At 35.3% G+C, this 17,256-nt stretch overlaps 1 long non-coding RNA gene across 2 annotated transcripts; it reads left to right on the forward strand.

Moving 5' to 3' along the window:
• Positions 1-4,226: 4,226 nt before the first annotated feature.
• On the forward strand, positions 4,227-16,391 carry LOC145260696 (uncharacterized). 2 transcript variants are annotated; one of them, XR_013864363.1, is made up of 2 exons: positions 4,227-4,357; positions 15,851-16,391. It is a non-coding gene; the product is annotated as an uncharacterized LOC145260696 (long non-coding RNA). The 2 variants fall into 2 exon arrangements; XR_013864362.1 differs by lacking the exon at positions 4,227-4,357 and adding an exon at positions 4,426-4,636.
• The last annotated feature ends 865 nt before the right edge of the window (positions 16,392-17,256 follow it).

Raw genomic sequence — 17,256 nt, forward strand, 5'->3', positions numbered from 1 at the left:
AATGTATTCTAAGAGAGATTTGATGAAAAAGAAAGATTAAGAAGTTTCAAAGTCGATTATTCCTTGAGCTGAGTCATGCATAAAAATCTCTGGAAGAAAAGGGCTACGCCTACAATTGAAAGACACCAACTAAGTTTTAACAGGATTAAACAAAACAAGCCATTTCATACCCCGCTCTAAAACTGAACTCAAGTCAACTTTTAGATTAACTGCATCTTTCAACTGATCTGAGGAGATGGATTAAAAGCAACACCAGAATAGAGAGTTGTATCATTAGCATAGGATATTAATTTTCTAAATATTACATTGGGTGTCTTGTCATTTTCTGGAATGCTAGAATCGTCCATCTCTCCAACAACTCAAATTACAGATTTGGTGTAATCATCCATTTTAAGTCTGAAGTGAAAATCATTTCAATTGTGACAAAACAAGGATCAAAGCATTGGTGTGATACTATAGTTGATCTTCCCCCAACTGCTAGGGAGTAAATGGGGAAGTGAACTGGCCAACCAAGTGAAAAACCTCAACAGTAGATATAGCTGTCGACCTGAGATAACTATATCTATTGTCGTATGGAGGGTCGGTGGTGACGCACAAACCCAGAGTCCAACCGATATATGTGAAGTATCAGTTTGTTTTTTTCTTTTTTGTTTCCCTGTTTTATTTTTCTACTTGTGAACACATGCGCTTACCTTGATAGCCACAAATGTGAGAAACAATGGCCATATGGCAATGATACAAACAGAACATGGAGAATGAATCCACAGCACACAATGTAGGGTCAACAGCGCGGTCAGCGAGGATCACGTGGTGTTATATTGGTAGTGAAAAGAGTTGAGCTTGGTTTTAGTGGTGTTAAAGTTAACGTATCATTTTTATTCCTGCATGTCTCTGATCAGAAAAATGAAATTTGAATGCTGCCATATATGGTTGTGTCCTCTACACAAATAATTTAAAAATATGACTTAAAAGAGCATTGATGAATGACAAACCACATTAGCAACAAAATCACACCCCTTCACTGTTAAGGTCCTTAAATGCGAGAAAGCTTTCTACTCTAATAGCTTCTTCCCTTGAATAGCAAGACTTTGGAATTCCCTTCTTGCTACCTGCTTCTCTAACAGTACTGATATGCAGAAGTTCAAATGTAATGTAAACCAATATCTGTTAATCTTTCTTAGGTATGGTCTCAATTAGTAGTCCCTTACGTCCAAGTGGCAACACGCCTTGTTTTAGAGTGAAGGTGAGTAAAAAAAAAAAAAAAAAATAAGAGAGAATTGAGCCGAGATTGGATTCCTGAAACATGCAGACATTGATACTATGTTCTTCAGATTTCTGCTTATTAAAAACTTCATTATCAGAGAGAAAGAATTTGATTGTATTTATACGAGGCAGACCGACAAAGTTTTCCACAGAACGTTTGAAAAATTTGTAAGTATAGGAGTTAGTTGTAGTTGCAGGTTCTTAATCTCAATGACGGGAATGTTGTTAGGAGCAGTTGCTTTGGCATCAAAGTTCTTTCTAAGTTGGACTACATCTCTGACAGATATGGATGTCGTTTGTATTATTTTCATTTGTGGAGGAAAATTTTGGAAGTAGGTGGTTCTGATACCAAATTCTTTGGAAAAACTTTTGCTTTATTAGATGATGAGATCACATTTGCTCCATTAATGAATAGTTAGAATAAACAGGATACTGTTTATTATTCTATGAAATTCATCGAAACAAAGTCTCTGTTCAGCAACTCACTAACAAATGAACTGGTCCTGACATTTCTTAAGACTGCTAGACTTTGGAATTCTTTTCCGGGTTCCTGCTTCCCTGACTGTACTGACATGCAGAAGTTCAAGTGTAATGTAAACAGACATTTTGCTGCTCAACTCCCTATATAGTTTTCCTGCAAATTTTGTCCCAGATAGTAATCCCCTAAATCAAAGTGGTACTGTGTCTTGGTTGGGGTGAAGCTGGAATTAAAAAAAACAAAAAACATTCGAATCATTATGCTGTAGGAGAATCTGCTAGTGGAATAGCTCCTATCCTTACAAAGTTGTTCAACTTTTTTTCTTTTTTTTTTTTTACTTGGGAGACACCACTTATCAAGGTCGAAGGCCACTCAAGGATAAGAGTTAATAAACCTGACATTAATTTGCTCATTGGTTTATCTTGTTGGATTACATGGCCCTAGCAAATAAATGAAATACCAATAAGTGCCACATATATTTTTACCGATAAGAAATCCAGTCAAAAATTAATGATGACCATTCATTGTTTAACGACATCATCACTGGCCATGAAGCCTGTAGCATGAATAGCTTTCCATAGTCATTGCCTTTCACAGCTTGGGAGTTAGGACACTCTTATCCTGCATTCCTAATTGTGGTGGGGACCAGGGGCGACAAAATGCAATGCACACTCCACTCTTTACTGCTGCCTGCCTTCTAGGACTCCCACTCACACTGCTACTCCAGTTCCTGTAGTTCTCACTGAACCAGACTCACTCCTGCAGGTTCTAGTGACTCCAGCTTATTCCTGTGGCTTCCAGCCATCAACTATCGTTTCCTGTGCCCATTGATGTCCAGTTACCTGTTCCAGTATCTGCTGACGTCCCAACTACCAGTTCCAGCATCAGATCCTTGAGGCCTTCCATCCTACCTCGGAGATGCAAGAATCTCAACCTCGCGAGACATCTGCTGATCCTAAATCCATTGCCGTTCATTTTACTTTTGTTTTTTGTAAACAATAAAACACAATATTCTAACGTCTTAAATCAGACATCTGTGTTTGTCATCCTTCTTTGCTAGTGCCGTTACTTCTTAGCCTTGTATTTGCTTTATTAGTTGTATGTTCGATTGGCACCTTCATGCCTCTCACTCCTCGGCAACATTAGTATTTGGATGACTATACATCTTGTTGAGAACAATTAGAAATATTCTATACTCGGGCCTTCACTGCGGTTTGTTTGATCTTTGTTAGTAAATAGACTTTCTTGTATGTGGCATAGTCTCAAGTTTCAGAGTACTTGCTTCCATGCAAGTGACTTGGGTTTTGATGTTCTCCTGATAAGCCCAATAGTCTGGAGTTTAAGATTTCGGGTTTACAGCTTTCATAGTTTGTGTGAGTTGCGGCATTCTCTGATTTTTGGAAATAATTGTTCCTTTTTATTTATTTACTATTTACTTAAGACTAGCTAACCCGACTCTGCATTACTTGGAAGTATGTGCATTTTTTTTTTTTTTTTTTTATCCTCTGAAAACAGGAGGGCGGACCTGTAAATTCACCCTTGTCCGTTTATCTCTCTGCACTTTTCTCAATAACTACGCTTTGGAATTTTTTGAAATTTTGCACAAACATTAAACATGATATGGGTAAAAAAGTAACAGAACGGATTTTCCTGGAAAACTCTGGCCCCCTCATCCCAAGAAGTGCCTTTCGGGTTAAAATGGCTAAAATTGACACTTTTGTGCTTATTAAAAAAAATTGATGCCTTGGATTTTTATAAAACTTTCTGAAAAGTTGTAACTAACTGATTTTTTTTTTTGTTTATACTTTGCGATAACTCTTGGATGTGCTCCAGGAGCTCTTAGGGCTAATAAAAACACTCCATTTTTGGGACTATTTTACCATATTTGTCCAAAATTTTCTGTGTATGTCTATTTAGCAGTTTTGCATGGTGCTGAACTCAAATTTAAATATGTTAAGGCTTCTGGGGCTAATTGGGGGGAGGGCACTAATGGACTTAGTCATTTCTTTTTTTGCATTGTGCAGAAGCAGAACTCAAATTTACATATGATGATGCCTAAAACTGCACCGTTTGTTCATTTTCACTAGGATTTGACGTCCCCTGGGGATTTTTCGGGCTAAATGGGGGGGGGGTTAATGCTGAACTTAGTCATAATTTTATGCCTCATTCACGGTGCACTCACGAGGAACCATGCATGCTCCACTTGTTTTTTGCATTATTATTTCCCCAGAGATTAATATTGTAGAAGATAGGATATTAACAAATGAAATTATGAAATAAGAACATTCTATCCATACAAAATTAATTCATTACGGAACTTGGCATCAGTTTCTTTCTGAAAAAAAAAATAAATAAAGATCAGCCGAAAAAAAGAATGTTATGAGAATTTCTTAGTATTTTCTTCGCTTAGTGTTTACGTAACAGCGAAACGTTTGTTGTGAAATGATTGGCTGTTATAAACAGTTTCCCTCGGAGTTATGCAGTAAATCAGTTACGAATCAGACGGTTCCTCAAAGACAGACAGGCAAAGAATGGTAAAACAGCAGCCACTGGCAATAAGCATCATCATCATCATCATTAACAGACAGCAGAACGAGAAGCATCACCATCATCACGGTAAGTAAATAATACCATTCCTCATCTTCAACATTTTCTTTTACCTTTTCTTTTCGTTCTTTCTTTCAGATTTTCTTTCTTTTCTTTTCTTTTTACACCAACGTCTTTCCATCACTTCCTTGCTTGGTGGCGAATTTCTAATCAAAAGACGTCGTCATTTTTTTACAATTTAACAAGGAAACTGGCAACTTTGATGTTACTCTTGTGGCAATCTCGGTTGAGCGTTTTTTAACGTATAACAAGCAAAGAAAGAAAAATTCGTGCTTTTAAGTTTTGTAGGTAAGTTAAGCAAACTAATTATTTGGGACGGAGTTTCTGATTTTTTTTTTTTTTTTTTTAACCTCCGAAAATACTTGTTGATTTAAGAAAACCCAAAACTTTTCAAGCAAAGAGTTCGTTTCAATATTCCATTGTAAAATGGGGCTATATTCGGGTGCTTATTCAGATTGGCAATTAAAAGTAAAAAAAAAAAAAAAAAATGCAGAAAAGTCTGTACGATGTACGTACCAGTCACGGCACGGAGATGAAATATTCCAAAAATCACGAAATTTGATCAAGTATTTTTTTTTTTTAATTCAAGAAAATCAAGTTCTGCAAATAAGCGAGTCGTAGTGTTTTCGTCCACCATGATTAAATTCGATGATGGGAAAAAGGGGGAGACAACTTAAATCAAATGTAATATGTGAAAATCAGCCTTATGTTCAATGCAGTTTAGTAATAAAATCGCTAAAAATCGTATTTTTTTAAATTTTCTTAGTTTCAAATAAAACTGCTTGATCGATTTACTTAATTGTGGGAATATTACATCTTCGTTTCGTGGCGAGTACGTACATTTTCTGTATTTTCTTTACTTTTAATTGCTGCCATAAGTGCCAATCTGAATAAGCACCCAAAGGTTTGTATTACTGTACACATAGATTCGAAAAAGTTGTCAAAAAACAAATATATAACAAATAAATGTTATCAAAGGCAAGATAAGTTACTTTTCTACCTAACTGGATATATTTTTCGTGTTTTTATTCAATGTAACATGTTTATTCAGATCGAAAAACATGCAGTGTTTACCGATGTATTGGAAAATTCAAAATGGCGCCCGACTATCTCTTTAACACGGTAAGTTTGGGAAAAGATGTTATAAATAATAAACTAGACAAAATACTATTAAAAAACAACCGAATATATGCCAACTTATGTCACGGTAACATATATTGAGCGAATTTCTAACAGTATTTTGTCTAGTTTATTATTTATAATACCTTTTCCCAAACTTACCCTCTCCGAGAGAGAGTCGGCCCCCATTTTGAATTTTCCAATACATCGGTAAACACTGCATGTTTTTCGAGCTGAATAAACATGTTACACTGAATAAAAACACGAAAAATATATCCAGTTAGGTAGAAAAGTAACTTATCTTGCCTTTGATAACATTTATTTGTTATATATTTATTTTTTGACAACTTTTTCGAATCTGTGTACAGTAATACAAACCCAGCACCCAATTTCCTAATTGTACGGTCGTTAATTATTTAATGTTTTTTGTTTTGTTTTGTTTGTTTTAGTACTTAATCTTAAACTAATTTAATACTTAACATTATAATTTATATCTTTGTCATATTCTTGGTTAAAATACAAAAGTTTTACTAATTACGTACGACAAATTAAGGCACGACGGACATTCATTATTATAGGCAACAAACAAAAAAAAAGTAGTAAAGAAACAAATATATAACAAATAAATGGTACCAAAGGCAAGATAAGTTACTACCTGAATAAGTTTTTAGTGTTTTAGCTAATTTTAAGGCTTTTATTTTATTCGAAACATGAGTATTGCCGAGTTTCTAAGTTACAACGACAACAATATAGCTGTCATCTTTAGAGTCTCGATAATCGCTCTAAACTCGAAAATGAAACAATAAAAACCCACGTAGAAATGTCACGATGACAGTTATTAGGTGGGTTTCTATCAGTATTTTTCTTCATTCTCGAGTTTTGGGCGCAATTATGGAGTCTCGAAAGATGAGAGTTCGCCATCTTGTTGTCGTTAGCAACTCGCCACTATTTTTGATCTAAATTAAATAGACACTTTAAAATTACCTACAACACTAAAAACTTTTCCAGGTAGGTAGAAGAGTAACTTATCTTGCCTCTGGTAACATTTATTTGTTATATATTTGTTTTTGACCACTTTTTCATTCTGTTGTCTATATTAATAAATAGCCGGCGCGACAAATTAAGGCACGACAACTGCTCCTGCTGATTTTCTGTTCAGGTGATATTTAGGCATGTCATTTCAGCAATCTGAGATTCTTTCAACAAGAAACAACCGATTTTAATTTAGGCAGACTAGTATGTTTTTGTTTTGTTTTGTTTTTGTTTTTTCGTTAAAAGAACTTTACGTGCTTGTTAAGATTGATTTGAATGATCGATTTTTTTTTAACTATGTCGTTTTAAGCAAAAACAACAGCACTTCCTTAATTGCCATGTCGAAAATAGTAATATATTAAAAAATTACGAAAATTCATGGAATAGAACAATTGCTATTATGTTTTTAGTAAAAAATAAAAATAAGTCCATCGATATGGTCTTAAAAAAAGTTCGTCATGAAGTGTCGAAAAGGGAGATAAGTATGTCACCTGTATTCGCAATCTCCAAGGTGTATCTAGGAAAAGTGCAATTTCCCCAAAAAATTACTTTTGGTACGTGTACAGTTTAATCAATACATTAAAAAATGAAATTATCGGAAAAAGGTTATATTATACTTTGGGGACTGAAGATCTCCGAAAAAAATTTCACTTAATTTGATCGAGTAGTTTTTTGGGTAAATATCCAGATACGCTACAACAGAACACCGACCACTCTAATTTGTTTTTTTGTTTTTTAGGTAATTGGGGTCGCTGACAACGAATCTGATAGTTAAACTTGGGGCAAATTTACCGTTTGCGTGGTATTAACCCCTGAACCCACGAACTACTTTCTACCATTTTGCAGCTTCCGTTTACGCTACGCGCGCTGCAGCATAAGCGACGGCTTGCTTCACCAAGCAAACTGCCTTCTCACATGGCGTATCAATCAAAAAATTACGGAGATATTTTTTAATGACTTACAATTAAAGAAAGTACAGCACATTGGGGGGGGGGGCTTTTTTTTTTTTTTTTTTTTTTTTGTCTCACGTAGTTTTTAATGCGGTTTACAAAAACATAAGTACCAAAAAATGTTATGTTTTTCGTTCTTTTTTTTTGCGGGAGGGGGATTCAATTATAGAACTTATGTGGCTTAATAGGTGCTTCTGCAGTTTAGTTAACCGTTTTTCCGTAAGTAACGCACCCCCCTCCCCGCTCGCGCTCCCAATGTAAACAGTAAAATCTTCGAAAAATGTTAAATGCTGTTCTAATTGGTAAATGTCGGTGCGTTACTTCTTGAAAATTTGAAAATTCTATGTTCCAGGAAAAAAAAAAAAAAATTAAATTACCCCCCTCTCCCCAACTTGGAGTGCTTTTCTTTTCTTGTTTTATTTCTTTTTCAGCTAATTTTAAATTTTCCACCCAAAAAGTGCTATAATGTAATTTTGAAAATTAGAAAATTCTATGTTCTGGAAAAAGAAAATAAAAATAAATAAATATAAATTACACCCCCCCCCCAACTTGGTGTGCTTTCCTTTTCTTGCTTTATTTCTTTTTCATCTAATTTCAAATTTTCCGCGGAAGATTTGTACGCCATGTGAGAAGGCAGTTTGCTTGTTGAAGCCGTCGCTTATGCTAAAAAAAAAAAAACGGTAACTATCCAGATACGCTACAACGGAACACGGACCAATCTAATTTGTTTTTTTAAAAGGTAATTGAGGTCGCTGACAACAAATCTGATAGCCAAACTTGGGGAAAATTTACCGTTTGCATGGTATTAACCCCTGAACCCACGAACTACTTTCCACCATTTTGCAGCTTCCGTTTACGCTACGCGCATGAGCGCTCATGCGCGTAGCGTAAACGGAAGCTGCAAAATGGTGGAAAGTAGTTCGTGGGTTCAGGGGTTAATACCATGCAAACGGTAAATTTTCCCCAAGTTTGGCTAGCGCTCATGCGCGTAGCGTAAACGGAAGCTGCAAAATGGTGGAAAGTAGTTCGTGGGTTCAGGGGTTAATACCATGCAAACGGTAAATTTTCCCCAAGTTTGGCTATCAGATTTGTTGTCAGCGACCTCAATTACCTTTTAAAAAAACAAATTAGATTGGTCCGTGTTCCGTTGTAGCGTATCTGGATAGTTACCGTTTTTTTTTTTTTTTTTTTTTTTACAGCGGAAAAACACGTTTTTATGATAGCACGTTGCAGTTTAAGCACCGACACGACACACCCTCCCCATCTTTAATACTAGCTTTTCTTCCTAAAAATCGAACCTTTTGATCGGTATTATAATAAAAAAAATTTTCGCTGTAAAAAAAAATAATAATAATTGATGAAATTAAGTGATTTTTTTTTTCTTTTTTTTTTTTTTTTTTTTTTTTTTTTGAGAACTTCGTTCCATGACGGATACGTACAATATTACCTTTTTTCGATATTTTCATTTTTTAATGTCTTGATTAATCTGTACAAGTACCTTACTTTTAACTATAAATATTTTTTATTCGATGATTTTTTTCGTAATTTTCGACAATTAATTATTTTTGTTTTTGCTTAAAAACCACATATTAAAAATATCGATCTGTCGACTTTATCTTAACAAGCGCCCAAAATTCTTTTAACGCAAAAAAAATGTGCGTGTTAAGATAGTCGACAAATCGATTTTGGGGCGCTTACACTATTAGAACGAAATTTGGTAGTCAAATAAATGGAGTTTTCGGATAAAAAACAATGGTTTCTACTGATTTTTTTTTTTTTATCAATCCTAATATATTACAATATTAGCTTCCAAATTATGCAATCGAAATTACTTGAATTAAAAAACAAAAACAACTTTAATCGTGTTAACAGGTGAAAAATTTTGGCCATTTTGTTTTTATAAAATAAATTACCTCCCTTTTGAACTCTCCTGTGTCTTACATAAGTAAATACGATCGTTTTCTTTAAATTCTATTTTCTATTTTCGTTAAATGTTTCTTTTAACTGTAACATAACGCCGACTTTTCTAGTTTGTGTTTTGAGGGGTTATCGAGGCCGCTGAAAATGAATCTGGCATTTAAACCCGTCGCAAATGTACCGTTTGCATGGTGTTAACCCCTGGAGCCTGGAACTATTTTGCGTCATTTCACCGCTTTCCTTAAATGATGCGTTCGCGCGCGTAGTAAAGTGACTTTTCACATCGCAGAGGAATCTTTAGTGAAGGTTTGAAATAAGAAAGTTTTTAAAAAAAAATGTAGTTAATTTTTTTTTTTTTTTTTTTTTTTTTTTGCTGTTACCTAGTTTTTAATGCTTTTTAATTGATCTAAAAGATTAAGTTTTCACGAACGGTTTACAAAGACATATTTTTATGCTTTTGTTCTTTTTTTTTTGGAGGGGGGGATGCTAAATTATAGAACTTGTAATTTTTTTAACAGGCGCTTCAGCAATTTAATTAACTGTTTTTCCGTAAGTAACGAGCAGAAGAGCCGTTTAATATTTCACACAAATTCTGTTTACATTGTGTGGGGGGGGGGGCACCACGCACCGCAGCCCCTCCATCCCCCGCCGCAATGTAAATAGAATTTGTGTGAAATATTAAACGGTTCTTCTGCTCGGTTAATGTCGGTGCGTTACTTACGGAAAAACGGTTTGCCAGTAAATAAGGTATATCACATGAAATCGTTTGAAGGGATGAAGAGACTTTATTCTCAAGAGTATAGAATGTAACTCAAAACAAAACATACACAAAATGAAAGAGGCAGACGACAACTCAAAATAACACTGCCATGCTAAGTTATCTCCCTTGACCGATATATGATCAAAATTCAGTACTGACGTAATGCCTTTTTTATTTTTTTATTTTCTCGAGATAAGGGCTCATAGAACTGGTCACAAAGGGTTAGTAATATAGTCTTTCAGGGTAGGAAGGCTTCGCCTTACGTCTGGGTGTACGAGCATGTCTTTGTCTATCGACCGTCAATGAGATGGGGGGGGGTGACTGTTCTGTGAGAGAAGTTGAATGGAATCTTCTCCTCAGTCACAATAGGGAGTTGGCTGGTTGGTTGACTGCTTAGTAGTAATCCATTGTTGCTGGTTACATTGCTAATCGTCTCAAGGATGGTGGGCTTGTTATGCAAGGCCAGGTCGCTATCTTCCTCATCACTGTCATCTGGATGTTCCAAACTGATCCTTCAGTTGTTACCTGGATGAGAAGGGGCCCTGCAGCAATCATCTTTGTGGACCTTTTATGTATAAGCCCTTAACTGGGAGCTGGCAAACTTTTGAATATACATCCACTCATCTTGGTTGGATGAAACTAAGTATCACTCACGTCCTTTATTTTTTGATAGGTTATTGTGAAGGTACACAATGTCTTCGACATTCACCTCCATACAAGGCCTACATGAGCGGTTGGAAGCTTTAGACCGCTCACTGTAAACATGGTTGGCCTTGCGCCTACGATGCTGCTCTTATATAAGATCCATATCATTGGATGCGTTCATTGGTAAACTGGTCCATGTGATAAAAGATTTCTCGGGGGGGGGGGGGGGCTATCTGAGTGATCCAAACCTACAGTTCAACGTGCTACAGAAAGCGAGAGCGTAGAGATCTGCGAACCAGCTGGCAGCTGGGTCCAACTTGAGGAGCTCTCACTGAACATCTTGGACGGCCTTTACAGCAACAAGGTTACAATTGATGTTTTTAGGGTTACCTATCTCTATTGAGATAGCAGAAATCTAGGGTTACCTATCTCTATTGAGTGAGCAGAAATCTATAATTTTTAAAATATTTGAAGATGGCGGTGGAGTCTGTCCTTACATCAGCAGGTGGATTAATGATGGGTCTAATAGGCAACAAGTCTTTATGTAATCCCTACAGGGTGGGAACAGATGCACAGGCTGGAAAGAAACGTGCAGCTGGCTCCAATCCCCATGGCATTACTTTTATTTCCGTCCAGTGATAGGATTTGTCGCCGTGGTTCAATTACTTGTCTCCAATCTTGGTCCAGCTTCCAAACTGCATCAACAGGGCAGGTCTGAAATAGACTGCACCTCTATGCAACTGTGTTTCACAAACAAGACAAAGATTAACTTTTTTTTCATATCACAAAATAATTATTGCACTGAAGTTTACAAGTTAGTATGTTCATAAAGCATTAGTAACTTCGTACAATTTATAGAGGCTGGCAGCCGGTGACTAACAAAGTTCTGTTCACTCTTTCATCCCATATCAACAAACATTTCTGTAAAAGTCTGAGGAAGCTACAGACGGCCAAAAAAACGGCCGGGTAACTGAAACAATAATGTAACTTAATAGAAAGATACGGTAATAAAAAATAAAATGTGTGTGTGTGTGTATATATATATATATATATATATATATATATATATACATTATATTTATTTATATAGACAAATATTACATAGTTGCTACACTGATCATGCTAATGTTTCAGACAAGTGGTTGGTCAGAACCACAAGTTTACATCAGGCGGTGCAATAAAGTTTGTGTTCCACTGAAGAAGTCTGGTCCTCAAATGGGAGAATTGAAGAAATATTTTTTTAAAAATTAAAACGTTAATATCAAGAGGAAGGGGTGGGGGTTAAGTGACATTTTAGACTCCAGACATTGAAAGTGACAGGAGAAAGAGAGATTTTCCGGTCATAAATGTTCTTTCAATAACAGGACATCACTTTCCACATACTATGGACATTTAAAAGGCAAAAACCTAACATCAGTTGTGAAATTCGACATTCTAAGGAAAACCAGCACATGCAAATCTCTCAACTCACCTTGCTACCTGACAAAATGGAAGTTTTACGAAATTTGTTTCCTTGTTTAACTTAAAATTCTCTCTCCCAAGCTGATCTCTTTTTCTTTTCTTCCTTGTGTGTTTCTTTATTTTTATTAAGGTTGTCAAGTTAACATGCTGCTTGGAAATGCCGTTTGTCAGACATGATGAAAATAATTTCTGCAATTTATCATATTCTGTTCAATGTCTATATGCTGACATGTGTTGGGCGACTTTTTGATATTGACTTTATAACTAACCTATCTCTGGCCAGGTTTTTATTTACTGGCCTTTCTCTCAAATTCGTCCTTACCATTTCATACTGTTTTCCTTGGTCGACTCCTGCCTTCTCAACAAACCAAAGCACTTTCATCCATTCTTTCAACATGACCAAACCAATAAAGTCTGCTGTTCTGCACGCATTTACCTATACTGTCCAGATTTAATCTTCCTCTGAAGTCACCAGATCTAAGTGTTTTTAAGACAGTTATTCCACTGACAACTGCTTTACATGCTGACCCGCTTGGATACTTTTAAAAATTGACTTCCAAACTAACTTATCTCTGGATAGGGCTTTATTTATCCCTCTTTTGCTCAAGTCATTATTTCCTGCATGTTTTCCTTACCCGTTTTGCATCTCCTAACCTAAGAATCATTCTTTCAACATGGCCATACCATTACAGTCTCCAGTTTTGCATGCATTTTGCTATACTCTTCAGATTTAATCTTCCTGTGAGGTCATCAGATCTAAGCCTATCTTTACGACTCGTATGACACTTATCATATCATTCTCATATCGAAAACTAACCAATCTCTAGCTAGATCTTTATTCATCGCTCTTTCTCATCATTATCAATTCCATGTCTTCCTTGGCCTTCCTCTGCCAACTAACCCTGCTACCTCAACTGTTCTACATCTACTAATCTAATCACTCTCAACTACTCTTTCAATGTGACCATATCATCAAAGGCTCCTGTTTTGCACATGTCTCCCTATGCTGTCCAAATTTAATCATCAAATCTCTGCCTGACTTTAAGACTCACACCACACATACGTTGTATCATTCTTATATCGTTTCTCTCCATGCAAGGCATGTCCTCAACCCTTACTGGTCAATTTTTAATTTTATACATCATCACATTTACAACACAAACTGAAAATGCTTGAAGCAGTTTACAATTTGGAAGTCCAAAAAAATGTAAAAAGGCATATAGCATTTAGTCGGGGTAAGATTGGGCAAGGTTTGAAAATCTTTTTAGCCCCACAAAAATTTAAGTTATATAAAAAAAAGAAGTTTTTAAAAAGAAAAACAAAAGAAATAAAAAGTCGACTGACTTAATTATTTGGAGAAAATTTTTAAACACAAAGGAGGTGCAGGGGATAATTGATCCTAATTTAAAGTCAGGGAGCAAATGAAAAGGTTGTTTTATTTAATGCCAGTACTAATTGACTATTCGGCGACATCTTGTCCATTTCAGGTATGTTCTGTAAACTGCAAGCAGAAACATTCTGGACGATATGGGTTCCCTTCCATAGAAATACCAAGAATCTGTTCACCATACATTTTAAAAACATTGTGATAATTTATAAAGTTTATAACTGTGGAAGAATACGAGAAAAAATCTGTTTGAACATCAAAAGTAGTTTTATAATGTTGTTTTTGTTATTCAATTTATTTGGCAAAAAAATTTTTAAAATCGTGCTTAACTGCCATGTAGGGAAAGGGTTAGGGTTTAGGGTTAGGGTAGGGAAAGGTTGGTAGAAATTTACAGAGAAGAGATTCACAGTAAGTCAGCATCTGTCGAAATTCGCTTTGAATTGATGGTACATTTCTTCCCTCTCTGGGAAATCTATTCCAAGGTCCAGGCATTCTGATTGTCAAAGCAGTTCTCCTTTGGGTCAATCGAAATCGGCAGTGAAGTAGTTTCTTGTAGTGTTTGCATACTCTTTTTTCAGGTGCATAAGTGATTAATAGGTCCTGCAATATATCATGATCCTCATTCATGAGATTAAAAACTAAAATCACATCACCGCATAATCGTCGGCACTCGAGGAAGAAAAGCATAAACCTTTTGAGTCTGCTTTCATAGGGCAGATATGATTGACCCTGCACCATTTGAGCCAGTCTTTGAACTCTCTCCAGATGTTTGGAAATATTACTAAATAAGGAATCATTTCCATTAAAAATGCAGTTAGTATTATGCATATAAAATTGAGAAAAGCTTGTTTCACTTAGTTTCGTTTTTAAGATAAACATGACATCAAGTAAAATTCGGTGGCTATTTTGTTTTGCTTCAGTCTATTCACATAATGTTAACACTTTTCAAGAGTGTTTTTCTCAATTTTAGATGCATAATATTAACTACATTTTTAATGGAAACGATTCCTCATTTAGTAATATATATAACTAAAACAACATAAAACTATTTTTAATGTATAAACAGCTTTTTTCTCGCATTCTTCCATGGCTGCAATCTTTATCCATGGTCCCTCCTCGCCAAACTTTCACAAGAAACACTTGTCTATCAGAAAACACTATAAATAATCCCCCCACCCCACTCTTCATCTGTGCCTAAACCTAAACGTAGATTCCATGAACAAAGCTTCTTTCTTAGAACTGCACGCCTATGGAATTGTCTTCCGTTTTCCTGCTTTCCAGCTGACTACAATATGGTTGTCTTCAAATCTAACGTAAACAAATTTTTGATGAGCCGTTCCACTTAAGTTAACAAATTTACCAGGTTTCCATTAATAACGACTACTATATTATCCAATTGTCCACTGTACACTCTTTAACCCTTATCCTCGACTGGCCTCTTGGCCTTGATAAGTGGTGATGCCCATGTAAAAAAAAAAAAAAAAATATACATTACCAACTATGCGTTCTTGTTTTATAATTGACTAGCGGGGGTACCCGGCGTTGCCCGAGTGTTTGTTTCCGGGACGGTGGGGGGGGGGGAGTTTTAAAAAATGTTATGGTAGGTAAGTAGGAAGGATCAAACCCGGAGTCATGAGTAAAAGTAGGAAAATAAAGTGTGAAAAAAAACAAAAAAACATCTGCAACGTTAACAGTTCGGCCACCAAGAAAAGTCCATTCCAGTTGTTTAGGAAAAAAAAAAAAAAAAAACGACTACGGTAGGTCAGCGCGAACGTGAAAATATAATGTGAATTGTCCAGCACGCTAACCACTACGCCACAGAGCACTGCAGCTTAGTTTAGTGATTTTAAATAACTTCACATGAAAGAACTACGAAGCCAAACCGGTGTTCTCTTCTCAACTGTTCCTTGTGAACGATCCCCAAACGGTGTTAAGTGGTGGCAGGGGGAGGAGGAATTTATTAGAGAGAAAATATTTTACCACTTCTATTGATCTTAACCGATTTTGGCCGTGACTTCTCAGCAGAAAAAGTATAGAAATCTAAGATTATCGAGGAATTTGAGAAATAATAAGCCTATAACACACCTCAGATATTGTTCTGCCGTTTGTGCATATTATATTTGCATGAAATATCTTGATTTTTAATCCTATTAATGTCAAAATCAGACGGGGGAAAAAATGAGTTCATTTTATTTATATAGAGATTATCCTTTTATTTTATTTTTTTTCAGACTTGGATTTCTCCAGCTTTAAAAACAACACCGATGCTGTGCTGACTGTGTAAAGAGATTATAATAATCAACTATAAATAAAAAAAGATTCAATAATTCTTCACAATGGGCCCATGTACTCAAAACCCTCCGAACGGTAACCAAGTGAATGATGACACGTCGATGGCAACCATGGAAGGAACAGACGAGTCTGTCACCTTGGATGTGCCTCCAACCACACAGTACCAAAGTGAGACTGTCGAGACCTACACACCTGATTCTGTAGTCACATATTCTCCGACACCCGAGAACGTTGTAGCATACACCTCAGAATTGATTGCCACAAATGCACCAGGCAATGTTGTTTATGGTCCTGAGGCTATCGTAATGTTTGCTCCGAACTTGGAAGGAGAATTTTGAACAGTAGTTACAAAAAAAAAAAAAAAAAAAATATTTATAATTTTTATATTTTTTAAATTTTTCACTTAAAAATGGATTGTAGATATGCCTAATCATGTCTATAAGAGAGTCAGTCCGTTGGTCTGTCATGCTTAAGTTTGAAGTAGCATTTCAATTGTTATGATTTGAAAATCTTTTTTTACTGGTTCGTGTCCAGGATTTCCCCTATATTAAAAAAGAACAAAAAAAAAATCTGTATGATGTACATGTATGCGACAGAAAGAAAATATCGTAAACCAAAAATCACATAAATTGATCAAGTAATTTTATTTTTGAATAAGAAAATCAAATTTTATGAGTAAGAGAGGGGCTACTGTCTCACATCAACAATCTTGAGAAACAGAGGAAGATAATTTAACAATAATTCAAACTTGTGAGATTTTTGTTATAATGCTTACAAATTTTAATTAATTGCTTAAAAATGATTTTCTTTATAAAAGTAAAACTACTTGATCAAATTACGTGATTTTTGGAATCCAATATTTTCTTTCCGTCACAGATTTTCTTTTTTTTTTTTTTTTAATAAAGGAGGAATTCCTAACAAGAACCTTTTACTTTCTATAATTACGTCTTTCTTGTTGGGAGCTTCTCCAGAATTTCCTCTATATTAAAAATAAAGAAAAATCTTCATGATGTATTTACTCGTTACAAAAAGAAAATATCATGCACCAAAAATCACGTAAATTGATCAAATAGTTTTATTTTTAAATAAGAAAATCAAATTTTCTGACTAAACTATGAATGACGATCTCACAATGCCATCTTGAAAACAGTCTGAAAGAACAAGAGAGATAACTCCAAATAATTCAAACTTGCAAGATTTTAGCCATTCTTAACATGGGATGGGAGCACGATAGAAACTAAAATTCGCTTAGAAATGATTTTTAATAAATTTTCTTTCCATCATAGACATATACATCATACATATTTTCCTTAATTTTTGTTTTTAATATCGGGTGAAATTCTGG

This window comes from Euprymna scolopes, chromosome 36, assembly GCF_053919585.1.
Source record: "Euprymna scolopes isolate OS-2025 chromosome 36, ASM5391958v1, whole genome shotgun sequence".
Lineage (NCBI taxonomy): Eukaryota > Metazoa > Mollusca > Cephalopoda > Sepiida > Sepiolidae > Euprymna > Euprymna scolopes.